The sequence below is a fragment of the Cervus canadensis genome, chromosome 1 (genome assembly GCF_019320065.1).
Source record: "Cervus canadensis isolate Bull #8, Minnesota chromosome 1, ASM1932006v1, whole genome shotgun sequence".
In the NCBI taxonomy this organism is placed as follows: domain Eukaryota; kingdom Metazoa; phylum Chordata; class Mammalia; order Artiodactyla; family Cervidae; genus Cervus; species Cervus canadensis.
In genome coordinates this window covers 99,834,478-99,849,343 of record NC_057386.1, presented here as the reverse complement: position 1 = coordinate 99,849,343, position 14,866 = coordinate 99,834,478, and the positions used below count along the sequence as shown (strand labels likewise).

At 37.4% G+C, this 14,866-nt stretch overlaps 1 long non-coding RNA gene across 1 annotated transcript; it reads left to right on the top strand.

Moving 5' to 3' along the window:
- The first annotated feature begins 237 nt into the window (after positions 1–237).
- LOC122419750 lies at positions 238–13,092 on the top strand. The gene is made up of 3 exons (XR_006262996.1): positions 238–300; positions 2,519–2,521; positions 13,002–13,092. It is a non-coding gene; the product is annotated as an uncharacterized LOC122419750 (long non-coding RNA).
- The last annotated feature ends 1,774 nt before the right edge of the window (positions 13,093–14,866 follow it).

Below are 14,866 nucleotides of genomic sequence, written 5' to 3'. Positions count from 1 at the left end.
CATGATGGTGTGATCACTCACCTAGAGCCAGACATCCTGGAATGTGAAGTCAAGTGGGCCTTAGAAAGCATCACTACAAACAAAGCTAGTGGAGGTGATGGAATTCCAACTAAGCTATTTCAAATCCTAAAAGATGATTGTGTTAAAATGTTGCACTCAATATGCCAACACATTTGGGAAACTCAGCAGTGGCCACAGGACTGCAAAATGTCAGTTTTCATTCCAATCCCTAAGAAAGACAATGCCAAAGAATGCTCAAACTACTGCACAATTGCACTCATCTCACATGCTAGCAAAGTAGTGCTGAATATTCTCCAAGTGAGGCTTCAACAGTATGTGAACTGTGAATTTCCAGATGTTCAAGTTAGTTTTATAAAAGACAGAGGAACCAGAAATCAAATTACCAACACCTGTTGGATCATCAAAAAAGCAAGAGAGTTCCAGAAAAACATCTACTTCTGTTTTATTAACTATGCCAAAGTCTTTAACTGTGTAGGTCACAAAAACTGTGGAAAATTCTTAAAGAGATGAGAATACCAGACCGCCTGTCTTACCGCTTGAGAAATCTGTATGCAGGTCAGGAAGCAACAATTATAACTGGACATGGAACAGCAGACTGTTTCCGAATAGGAAAATGAGTGTGTCAAGACTGCATATTGTCACCCTGCTTATTTAATGTATATACAGACTACATCATGATAAATGTTGGGCTGGATGATGCACAAGCTGGAATCAAGATTGCTGGGAGAAATATCAATAAACTCAGATATGCAGATGACACCACCCTCATGGCAGAAAGTGAAGAAGAACTAAAGAGCCTCTTGATGAAAGTAAAAGAGGAGAGTGGAAAAAGTTGGCTTAGAATTCAATGTTCAGAAAACTAAGATCATGGCATCTGTTCCCATCACTTCATGGCAAAAAGATGGGGAAACAGTGACATACTTTATTTGTTGTGGCTCCAAAATCACTGCAGGTGGTGACTGCAGCCATGAAATTAAAAGATGCTTGCTCCTTGGGAGAAAAGATATGACCAACCTAGACAGCATATATTAAAAAGCAGAGACATGGTTTTGCCAGCAAAAGTTCATGTTGTCAAGGCTATGTTTTTTCCAGTAGTCATGTATGGATGTGGGAGTTGGACTATAAACAAAGCTGAGTGCAAAAAAATTTATCCTTTTGAACTGTGTCATTGAAGAAGACTCTTGAGAGTCTCTTGGACTGCAAGGAGATCCAACCAGTCCATCCTATCAATTATCAGTGCTGAATATTCATTGGAAGGACTAATGCTGAAGCTGAAACTCCAATACTTTGGCCACCTGATGCAGAGAATTGACTCATTTGAAGAGAACCTGGTGCTGGGAAAGATTGACGGCAGGGGGAGAAGGGAACAAGAGAGGATTTGATGGTTGGATGGCATCCCCGACTCAATGGATGTGAGCTTGAGTAAACTCCAGGAATTGGTGATGAACAAGCAGGCCTGGCGTGCTGCAGTCCATTGCAGTCGCAAAGAGTTGGACACTACTGAGCAACTGAACTGAATTGAACTGAAATGTCTAACTATACCCTGGCCACATTATTCCTAGGCATAGTACTAGCAAAGAAGCATGAATATGTTCCTGAAACACATGTACAAAATGCACATAGCACTATTCACAATAGCTCCAAACTGGAATCAAATGTCCACCACTGGTTGAATAAATAAATAAATTGCAGCATATTTAAACAATGGAACATTTGAGAAAATAATTCACAAAGTACAATTATACACAGCAGCATGTTGAGTAAAAGAAGCCAGACACAGAGAAAATAATAGCAAATGAAGAAACAGACAAAGGATTAATCTCAAAAATATACAAGCAACTCCTGAAGCTCAATTCCAGAAAAATAAATGACCCAATCAAAAAATGGGCCAAAGAACTAAACAGACATTTCTCCAAAGAAGACATACAGATGGCTAACAAACACATGAAAAGATGCTCAACATCACTCATTATCAGAGAAATGCAAATCAAAACCACAATGAGGTACCATTACACGCCAGTCAGGATGGCTGCTATCCAAAAGTCTACAAGCAATAAATGCTGGAGAGGGTGTGGAGAAAAGGGAACCCTCTAACACTGTTGGTGGGAATGCAAACTAGTACAGCCACTGTGGAGAACAGTGTGGAGATTTCTTAAAAAACTGGAAATAGAACTGCCATATGACCCAGCAATCCCACTGCTGGGCATACACACTGAGGAAACCAGATCTGAAAGAGACACGTGCACCCCAATGTTCATCGCAGCACTGTTTATAATAGCCAGGACATGGAAGCAACCTAGATGCCCATCAGCAGATGAATGGATAAGGAAGCTGTGGTACATATACACCATGGAATATTACACAGCCATTAAAAAGAATTCATTTGAATCAGTCCTAATGAGATGGATGAAACTGGAGCCCCTTATACAGAGTGAAGTAAGCCAGAAAGATAAAGAACATTACAGCATACTAACACATATATATGGAATTTAGAAAGATGGTAACGATAACCCTATATGCAAAACAGAAAAAGAGACACAGAAATACAGAACAGACTTTTGAACTCTGTGGGAGAATGTGAGGGTGGGATATTTCAAAAGAACAGCATGTATACTATCTATGGTGAAACAGATCACCAGCCCAGGTGGGATGCATGAGACAAGTGCTCGGGCCTGGTGCACTGGGAAGACCCAGAGGAATCGGGTGGAGAGGGAGGTGGGAGGGGGGATCGGGATGGGGAATACATGTAAATCTATGGCTGATTCATATCAATGTATGACAAAACCCACTGAAATGTTGTGAAGTAATTAGCCTCCAACTAATAAAAAAAAAAATAAAAATAAAATAAAATAAAATTAAAAAAAAAAAAAAAACACAAAGAAGCCAGACACAAAAACTGTGTACCATATGATTCTTATTACAAGGAATTTAAACACAGTCAAGAGAAAGTACTAATGTCTGATGTTAGTTGTGTCAGTTGCTCAGTCGTGTCCAACTCTTTGTGACCACAAGGACTGTACAGTCCATGGAATTCTCCAGGCCAGAATACTGGAGTAGGTAGCCTTTCCCATCTCTGGGGGATCTTCCTAAGCCAGGAATTAAACGCAGGTCTCCCACATTGTAGGTGGATTCTTTACCAGCTGAGCCATAAGGGAAGCCCAAGAACACTGGAGCAGGAAGCCTATCCCTTCTCCTGTGGATCTTCCTGATCCAGGAATCGAACTGGGGTGTCCTGCATTACTGGTGAATTCTTTACCAACTGAGCTATGAGGGAAGTCCATATCTCAGGATGTCAGGATAACAGTAATCCTGGGGGCCTAGGGTTAGTGATTGTGTTATGTGTATGACAGGAGATTTTGAGGTTTTTGAGCTGGGAGTACTGAATGCATGGCTGTGTTCACCCTATGAAACTGTAAACTTATAGGTAAGTCCCCTTTGCCAACTGCAACTTATAGTTTGTGCACTTTTATAAATGTAAGTTCCAATTCAGTAAATTTATGTAAAAAAAGACAAAGCTATTTTGATAATAATCCATTATAAGTAGTAGTCCAGGAGAAAAGAGGTAAGAATTTCATTGGAGAAATATTTTAAAGTTTATATTTAGTATAAACTAGGAGAAAGAACAGGTTTTGTTTTAAAATTATTTCTCATAGATCAAATAAAATGATATAATTCATAAATTACAATGCTAAGATTCCTTTCAGATTAGCAAATCTACTACATTCTCTTAGGAAGCTACAGTATATAATGTGTGAAACAAGATACTCATAGACTGTGTTATTCACACATTTTCAGGTTGCAATTCTTTAACAAGAAGGGGCTTTATTGTCTCTTAGGTTTGAGTAGGACTGACCCTTGGATTAGCTCCCATAAGCGAGAGGAATGCTCAAAGAATCAAAATCTCTCTTTTCTCCGTTTCTCCATCTCACATCACTTCCTGGGTTCATTTGCTCTTTTCTACAGTCAGCCTCCTGTGTGTAGCAGAGGGGAAAGCTCCTCAGAGTCAGATTCTCATCCTTACAAGATATAGAATCTTCCTCAGTGCCTCACTTTCTTCATCTATAAAGTGGGGATGTTAGCAGGGAGCTCATAAGGTGGTTGTGAAACTGGATGTTCTATGCAAGTGTCCTTAAGGGTGCCTGGCTCAGTGACCCTCTGTAACCACCCAGCCTAGACCTCACCCTTCATGCTGGACTCAAACTTGAGCTCATTATCTGGTGCCTCATAAGCATCTCAAATGGACCATCTCCCAAACTGAACCCCTGGTGTTTCTTCCTAATCTGCTTTTCCATCTGTGTACTCAGTGTTTCCAGTTCCTCAGGCCAACATCATCCTTGACTACTTTCTTTCTCTCGTATCTTACTTCCAATTTATAACAGTCAGTTCAGCAAGTGCTGTCTGATAGAACTTTCTATATTGATGAAAATAATCTATATTTGTCCAACATGGCATCCAGTCTCCTGGGGCTAACTGAATTTTTAGTTTTATTTCATCTTTAGTAACTGAAATTCAAGTTTAAATGATTACATGTGGCCATATCAGATGACACAAATATACTGTCAAAGTATATCTAGAATATCACCACTTCTGACAAATTCCATGGCTGCAATCCTAGTCCAAGGCACCCTCATCGCTTGTCTTACTCTGTGGTTAGCCTCTTTGGTGTCCTGCTCCTGCAGCAAAGCAGTGCTGCTAGAATCCCTGTCACATCAGAGCAGGGGCTCTCGTGGAAGAAAAAACGTGGGTCCCCACTTTCCCCCTTGGAACCTTGCTGAGTTTTCTTACTGCTCTGCCTCTCATTCATTCTGTTTCAGGATCCTGACCTCTGCCTCAACATTCTCAATAAACATCTTTGCTCTTGGGTTTACTTCTTCCCAAAATGCTCTAACTCTAGAATTCCCCAGGGTTTGCTGTTTAACATTTGTTTATTCCTTCACATCCTCACTAAGACCTTTTGTGTACAGTTTCTAAATTTTCAATCCTCCTCAACATTTCCTATCACTTTCCACTAATGTACTTTTTCTTCTTAGCTTAGTAATCTTATTGCTAAGATTCTAGATATGATCCTTACTCATTGCATTTATTGTGTGTTTCCTTCATTAAAACAATGACTCTATGAAAAAATCATCCTAAGTGCTTTGCTCACTGCTATACCCTGGGCATTTGGGACTGTGTCAGCCATGGTAGGTTTTCCATGAACTTTATACCCACTGGGTAGATAGCTATACTGTACATTCTGCAATACTTACATGGACTCTCTTCAGCCTTGTGAGTATTTCCTGATTATCAACATATGCACATGACTTCCATTGACTAAAGTTTTTAGGGAAAATATTTGAATTCTGACTAAATAGATAGGTATATTTTCCTAGTCTGAAAAAATTCATGATCACAGTATTTTAAAAACAAACCTTTGCCTACACTTAAAGTTTCTCAGAGAGTCTCCTTTGCAGACTCTTTTCACAGTAAAATAAGTTTATTTATTTTTAGATATAATGTGTGTAGAATGAGATGAAAAATGTTTTCATTTATTTATACATTTTAAATTTATTTATAAATAAATATATTTATTTCTACATTTTAATTTATTTATAAACAATTTTTATTTGTAAATATTTTAATAAATGTTTTTATTATAAATATTTTCTTTGTTTAAAATAAATATTTTATTTGTTTATAAATGTTTTATTAATTTATAAAATTTTTCCTTAATAGACTGTGTTCTATACCATAATGGAAATTTTTTTCAGATTAATGAAATAATGCTAAATTAACTTTTCCTTGAAAAGTCGTATCATGATGTTTCTCTCCAACAGAGATATTCCTATATTTTCAGCCTAAGAATTCCCCCCCTGTATTTTGTTAAATGCTAGTTAACATTCCTTCAAAGTAAATTATGCTTGTTATGAAAAGCATAAGCTCAAAATACTGTATTATCTTCTTAATTCATTAAAACTATTTGTAAATAAAAAATATATAGTAAAATATTTTATTTTTAAAAAAATTAATTAATTAATTTTACTTTACAATACTGTATTGGTTTTGCCATACATTGACTTGAATCCTCCATGGGTGTACATGTGTTCCCCATCCTGAACCGCCCTCCCACCTCCCTCCCCATCCCATCCCTCTCAGTCATCCCAGTGCGCCAGCCCTGAGTACCTGTCTCATGCATCAAATCTGGACTGGTGATTTGTTTCACATATGATAATTTACATGTTTCAATGCCATTCTCCCATATCATCCCGCCCTCGCCCTCTCCCACAGAGTCCAAAAGACTGTTCAATACATCTGTGTCTCTTTTGCTATCTCACATACAGAGTTATCATTACCATCTTTCTAAATTCCATATATATGCGTTAGTATACTGTATTGGTGTTTTCTTTTCTGGCTTACTTCACTCTGTATAATAGGCTCCAGTTTCGTCCGCCTCATTAGAACTGATTCAAATGCATTCTATTTAATGGCTGAATAACATTCCATTGTGTATATGTACCACAACTTTCTTATCCATTCATCTGCTGATGGACATCTAGGTTGTTTCCATGTCCTGGCAATTATAAACAGTGCCACGATGAACATTTGGGTACACTTGTCTCTTTCAGTTCTGGTTTCCTCAGTGTGTATGCTCAGCAGTGGGAATGCTGGGACATATGGCAGTTCTATTTCCAGTTTTTTAAGGAATCTCCACACTGTTCTCCATAGTGGCTGTACTAGTTTGCATTCCCACCAACAGTGTAAGAGGGTTCCCTTTTCTCCACACCCTCTCCAGCATTTATTGCTTGTAGACTTTTGGATAGCAGCCATTCTGACAGGCGTGTAATGGTACCTCATTGTGGTTTTGATTTGCATTTCTCTGATAATGAGTGATGCTGAGCATCTTTTCATGTGTTTGTTAGCCATCTGTATGTCTTCTTTGGAGAAATGTCTGTTTAGTTCTTTGGCCCATTTTCTGATTGGGTCATTTATTTTTCTGGAATTGAGCTTCAGGAGTTGCTTGTATATTTTTGAGATTAATTCTTTGTCCATTACTTCGTTTGCTATTATTTTCTCTCATTCTGAAGGCTGTCTTTTCACCTTGCTTATAGTTTCCTTTGTTGTGCAGAAGCTTTTAATTTTAATTAAGTCCCATTTATTTTATTTTTGCTTTTATTTCCAATATTCTGGGAGGTGGGTCATAGAGGATCCTGCTGTGGTTTATGTCAGAGAGTGTTTTGCCTATGTTTTCCTCTAGGAGTTTAATAGTTTATGGTCTTACATTTAGATCTTTAATCCATTTTGAGTTTATTTTTGTGTATGGTGTTAGAAAGTGTTCTAGTTTCATTCTTTTACAAGTGGTTGACCAGCTTTCCCAGCACCACTTGTTAACGAGATTGTCTTTTCTCCATTGTATATTCTTGCCTCCTTTGTCAAAGATAAGGTGTCCATAGGTGCGTGGATTTATCTCTGGGCACTCTATTTTGTTCCATTGATCTATATTTTTGTGTTTGTGCCAGTACCATACTATCTTGATGACTGTGGCTTTGTAGTAGAGACTGAAGTCAGGCAGGTTGATTCCTCCAGTTTCACTCTTCTTTCTCAAGATTGCTTTGGCTATTTGAGGTTTTTTTGTATTTCCATACAAATTGTGAAATTATCTGTTCTAGTTCTGTGAAAAATACCGTTGGTAGCTTGTTGGTGATTGTGTTGAATCTATAGATTGCTTTGGGTATTATACTCATTTTCACTACATTGATTCTTCCAATCCATGAACACGGTATATTTCTCCATCTATTTGTGTCCTCTTTGATTTCTTTCAACAGTATTTCATAGTTTTCTATATATAGGTCTTTTGTTTCTTTAGGTGGATATATCCCTAAGTATTTTATTTTTTTCGTTGCAATGGTGAATGGAATTGTTTCCTTAATTTCTCTTTCTGTCTTCTCATTGTTAGTGTATAGGAATGCAAGGGATTTCTGTGTGTTAATTTTATATCCTGCAACTTTACTATATTCATTGATTAGCTCTAGTAATTTTTTGGTGAAGTCTTTAGGATTTTCTATGTAGAGGATCATGTCATCTGCAAACAGTGAGAGTTTTACTTCTTCTTTTCCAATATGGATTCCTTTGATTTCTTTTTCTGCTCTGATTTCTGTGGCCAAAACTTCCAAAACTATGTTGAATAGTAGTGGTGAGAGTGGGCACCCTTGTCTTGTTCCTGACTTTAGGGGAAATGCTTTCAATATTTCACCATTGAGGATAATGTTTGCTGAGGGTTTGTCATATATAGCTTTTATTATGTTGAAGTATGTTCCTTCTATTCCTGCTTTCTGGAGGAATTTTATCATAAATGGATGTTGAATTTTGTCAAAGGCGTTCTCTACATCTATTGAGATAATCATATGGTTTTTATTTTTCAACTTGTTAATGTGGTGTATTACATTGATTGATTTGCAGATATTGATGAATCCTTGCATCCCTGGGATAAAGCCCACTTGGTCATGATGTATGATCTTTTTAATATGTTGTTGGATTCTGTTTGCTAGAATTTTGTTTAGGATTTTTGCATATATGATCATCAGTGATATTGGCCTGTAGTTTTCATTTTGTAACATATTTGTCAGGTTTTGGTATTAGGGTGATGGTGGGCTCATAGAATGAGTTTGTGGTTAGTAGAAGGAAAGAAATCTCAAAAGTTAGGGCAGAAATAAATGCAAAAGAAAGAAAAGAAACCATAGCAAAAATCAATAAAACCCAAAGCTGGTTCTTTGAGAAGATAAATAAAATTGACAAGCTATTAGCCAGATTCATCAAGAAACAAAGGGAGAAAAATCAAATCAACAAAATTAGAAATGAAAATGGAGAGATCACAACAGACAACACAGAAATACAAAGGATCATAAGAGACTATTATCAGCAACTATATGCAAATAAAATGGAGAACTTTGAAGAAATGGAAAAATTCTTAGAACAGTACAACTTTCCAAAATAGAACCAGGAAGAAGTAGAAAATCTTAACAGACCCATCTCGAGCACGGTAATTGAAACTGTAGTCAGAAATCTTCCAACAAACAAAAACCGAGGACCAGACAGCTTCACAGCTGAATTCTACTAAAAAACTTAGAGAAGGACTAACACCTATCCTACTCAAACTCTTCCAGAAAATATTTTCTTTGTAAATATGTTTGTAAATATAAAATATAAAATAGTATTGTTGTGTTGTGCATAGTCTCTCAGTCGTGTCCAACTCTACTGTTGGCAATACTTGCTTGGGTGAAAATTGCTACTTAAAATCCTAAAATTGTAAGATAACTTAACAAAAAGGATAAAATCCACAGTTCTCTAACTGGCACTCTGGGCACTACCTGCCATAGGGAGCTCTTAGAGGCACCATGGAATATTTTAACTTTCCAAAAGGAACATAGAAATACTCATTTATGGGGTACCATCTGAACTACTAGATGAATGAGGTTCACAGTTTCAATGTTATATCATGATACATTTCTCTCAATGATGTTATATCTTTATGCAGCTTTTTTTTCCATAATAAATACCAAATACTATTATGTGATCAGAGTGAAGCATGAAATGAAGGTGGTGATAGATTTAAAGGATTGAGATGTTGGGTTGTACCCTACTGGGCACACAACCTATTTTGTTGAGAAACTTGAGAACCTGTGGAATCAGGTTATTTGTTTTCTGTTATTTTTGTAATTTCTTGAAATTAATGTTTATTCATATTTTCCAGTTTTATTGAGATATAATTGACATACATCACTGAATAAATTTAAGGTGTATAGCTTAGTGATTTGAGTTACAACTGTTGTGAATTGATTCAGTTCAGTTCAGTTCAGTCCCTCAGTTGTGTCCGACTCTTTGTGACCCCATGAACTGCAGCACACCAGGCCTCCTTGTCTATCACCAACTCCTGAAGTCCACCCAAACCCATGTCCATTGAGTTGATGATGCCATCCAACCATCTCATCCTCTGTCATCACTTTCTCCTCCTGCCTTCAATCTTTCCCAGCATCAGGGTCTTTCCAATGAGGCAGCTCTCCACATCATGTGGCCAAAGTATTGGAGTTTCAGCTTCAACATCAGTCCTTCCAATGAACACCCAGGACTGATCTCCTTTAGGGTGGACTGGTTGGATCTTCTTGCAGTCTAAGTGACTTTCAAGAGTCTTCTCCAGCACCACAGTTCAAAAGCATCAATTCTTCTACACTCAGCTTTCTCTATTTTTTTTCCATTTATTTTTATTAGTTGGAGGCTAATTACTTTACAATATTGTAGTGGTTTTTGCCATACATTGATATGAATCAGCCTCAACTTTCTTTATAGTCCAACTCCCCCATCCATACATGACCACTGGAAAAACCATAGCCTTGACTAGACAGACATTTGTTGACTAATGCTGCATAAAAGATTAGTTAGCATCTATCTTTTCATATAGATACCCTAAAAGGAAAAAAAGAAGAAGAAAATTTCCTTGTTATGAGAATTCTTAGATCTCTCTTAACAACTTTCTTATATTGCATACATCAGTGTTAACACTAGTCTCCATGTTGCATATTACCTCCCTAGGACTTATTTATCCTTAATTGAAAATTTATGCATTTTGACCACCTTCTTCCAGTTTTAATTTTTGTAGTTACACTGACATTTGTGTGAAAATGGCATGATGAATCTCTTAATTCTATAAAAAATGATTTATGAAAGTGAATTTGTGGTCCTCGTCCCAACCACCTTCTATTTGTTTATCACCAGTAGAACTTGGAAACACGGTTCAGTTTGGATGTGTCACAAAAGATGATCAAAAATAGCAAGTTTCAGTTTCAGAAAAACTTCAAAACAGTTTTGAAACTCTTTGGATTTGACAAAACCCAAATGAATTCTGCCAAGGCACTCTTGCCCCTAATTTTTCAAGCTCTTGTGTACTTCTGGAGAAATTTAATGCTCATGTTACTGATTAATTTACACTTAACTCATCAAAATGTTTGGTAAATGCTGCAGCATTTGATATTCAAAGAACTTTATGAGAAGCTACATCTGGGAATTCTAAAGTTTTATAAATCATTCTTGAATTTATTTTCTTTAAACCAGAAAATCACTTTTTTTTTTCAAAGCATGTAGAATTTGAATCTCAAATTTAACTTTATTTTGGTAGAGTTCAGGAACTGTGTGGGAGAAAACCAAACGAAAAAGAGTATTCCTCTTGTAAGTTATTTAAATATGCTGCACTTGGATTGTCCCTAATAGAATATTATTTCTATAATTAAAACAAGAGTAATAGTCAAATTTTTATATGTGCTGTCACCTAGTGGAAATATTGCACCTCTAATAATTCAGTACTGGATTTTAATCATTTTATAAACTCTCTTAGTGGATAAATTTAACATAATAAGCCATACTGGCTAATTTGTTATATTTCATTGGTAAAAACTTCAAAACAAACATAATAGTCCCTATCACAGAATAAACGTTGTCTGTGCCCTCAAGAATGTGTCCTGAAACAAGTAATAGTTAAGATGTTAGAAAACAAAATCTTAAAAAATGCATTAGATCATGTCTGAAAAAGACAAATGTTTGTTAATCACACTGTGCTATTTGGCCTAACTTTTAACATGATCTCAACATAGGAATTAATGCAATAAAATTAAACTCTAAGCAAATACTAAACATGAGCAATCATTTCTTTTCAGCAATCAACTCACTAAAACACAATGTGTATTTCCCTTAGATACACAAAGACAATATGATATTATCAGGACATTTATTAGGTTAAGCCACTCACAGTTGCCATTTGTAGGTTAAAGGCTGGTCAAACCTGGGCAATTTCACACAGCAGAACCTGTATCTGGTCATATACTTATTGACATAGAAAGTATTATTTCTAGAAGTATTTATTTATCAGGAAGATCTAGTTTACATATTTTAAAGAGCTATTTGTATCAGTATCAGGTTTTTGAATTCAAATATTTTCTTAATTAACCTGGAAACACACTTCAAACCTTTGTAGTTCTTCAAGCCTATCAACTAGGGCAGCCACGTTGGGTCGTCTTAACTCTTACATCTCAGTGGATTAAAAGATAACCACTATAGTTTTCCCTGGGGCTATCTGTCTGCTCTATACCTGTTGTCTTCACTCCAGACCCCGAGCTGATAGATGCTGTTAGTCATGGAGGCCAAGGGACCGGGTGAATGATGGACAAAGGGCTCAGAAAACTTCCACTGGAAAATCTGACCGTCCATCTCTGCTCACAGATTTGCCAATTTTGTGAAAAAAAATTTCATGACAAACAGTTATTAATGGAAGAGAAAAAAGGTAATCCTGCCAGGTGCCCCAAAGTGAGAACAGAACATTGGTAAATAGTCCTCGTGGCTGCAAGACTGACAGTGACACTGTATGTTTCACATCAGGTAAAAGCCACCATTGACCCCTGAGGAAGTGAATAGCAAGGATAGATAAGAAAGCCTGCTTCAGCAATCAATGCAAAGAAATAGAGGAGAATAATAGAATGGGAAAGACTAGAGAGCTCTTCAAGAAAATTAAAGATACCAAGGGAACATTTCATGCAAAGATGGGCACAATAAAGGACAGAAATGTTATGGACCTAACAAAAGCAGAAGATATTAAGAAGAGATTGCAAGAATACACAGAAGAACTATACAAAAATATCTTAATGACCCAGATGATCACGATGGTGTGATCACTCACCTAGAGCCAGACATCCTGGAGTGTGAAGTCAAGTGGGCCTTAGGAAGCATCACTATGAACAAAGCTAGTGGAAGTGATGGAATTCCAGTTAAGCTATTTCAAATCCTAAAGGATGATGCTGTGAAAGTGCTGCACTAAATATGCCAGCAAATTTCGAAAACTCATCAGTGGCCACAGGACTGGAAAAGGTCAGTTTTCATTCCAATCCCAAAGAAAGGCAATGCCAAAAAAATGTTCAAACTACAGCACAATTTCACTTGTCTAACATGCTAGCAAACTAAAGCTCAAAATTCTCCAAGCCAGGCTTCAAGAGTACATGAACAGAGAAGTTCCAGATGTTCAAGCTGGATTTAGAAAAGGCAGAGGAACCAGAGATCAAATTGCCAACATCCCTTGGATCATTGAAAAAGCAAGAGAGTTCCAGAGAAACATCTATTTCTGCTTTATTGACTATGCCAAAACCTTTGACTGTGTGGATCACAACAAACTGTGGAAAATTCTGAAAGAGATGGGAATACCAGACCACCTTACCTGCTTCTTGAGAAATCTGTATGCAGGTCAAGAAGCAACAGTTAGAACCAGACATGGAACAACAGACTGGTTCCAAATCAGGAAAGGAGTACGACAAAGTGGTATACTGTCACCCTGCTAATTTAACTTATATGTAGAGTACATCATGTGAAATGCAGGGCTGGATGAAGCTCAACCTGGAATCAAGATTGTGGGGAGAAATATCAATAACCTCAGATATGCAGATGACAACACCCTTATGGCAGAAAGCAAAGAGGAACTAAAGAGCTTCTTGATGAAGGTGAAAGATGAGAGTGAAAAAGCCGCCTTAAAACTCAACATTCAAGAAATGAAGATCATGGCACCCAGTCCCATCACTTCATGGCAAATAGATGGGGAAACAATGGAAACAGTGATGGACTTTATTTTCTTGGGCTCCAAAATCACCGCAGATGGTTACTGCAGCCATGAAATTAAAAGATGTTTCCTCCTTGAAAGAAAATCTATGACCAACCTAGACAGCATATTAAAAATCAGAGACATTACTCTACAGACAAATGTCCATATAGTCAAAGTTATGGTTTTTCCAGTAGTCATGTATGGATGTGAGGGTTGAGCCATAAGGAAAGCTGAACACCTAAGAATTGATGCTTTTGAGCTGTGGTGTTGGAGAAGACTCTTGAGAGTCCCTTGAACAGCAATGAGATCAAACCAGTCAATCCTAAAGGAAATCTATCCTGAATAATCACTGGATGGATTGTTGCTGAGGCTGAAACTCCAATACTTTGGCCACCTGATTCTAAGAACTGACTCATTGGAAGACCCTGATGCAGGGAAAGATTGAAGGCAAGAGGAGAAGGGGACAACAGATGAGATGGTTGGATGGCATTACCACTGACTCAATGGACATGAGTTTGAGTAAGCTCCAGGGTTTTTTGATGGATTGGGAAGCCTGGTGTACTCCAGTCCATGGGGTCACAAAGAGTCAGACACAACTGAATGACTTTACTGAAGAGCCACTGCGTGACACAGTTCTTCACTAATGCCTGGTTATTCCAATTACAACAGAAGAATAATTTTTAACTATTCATGACAAATTAATGCTGAGGTTACAAAAATTCTTGACACACGCACAGTGTGTCAAAGACAGTAAAAAACACCTTGTAGGGTGAGGAGAGAATATTTTACCACTGTCTTACTTGGATGAACATTCTAAGCTTAGCTTGGGTTCGACTTACTGCAGTGGGTCTGTATCACACCTGTGGGTAGGACCTCAGCCAATGCAAGGTGATGCTCCGTGGATCCTGACGTGCTGCTAGCCTGGTGCCCTGTGTCTCCCCAGGCAGTTGGTGATTCAATCATGATGGAGGGGCAACAGAACAAACCAATTATTTGGTTCCTGGCTTTGGGAGCTGTGTTGTATGATTACATTGCTATACTCTCAGACACTTTGTCTTTTCCTCTACTTTCTTCTTGTTTTTTATTTTACCGCTATATGACTTCAGCAGGCTGCACAGCCAGGGTCAGGAACAATAGACACCACCGTGAGATGTATCTTTCTGTTTCATAAGGAGGAAAACTGTACACAAGATGTTGAAACCATCCATATGCTAGGAGGAGTATATTGCTTAGATAATT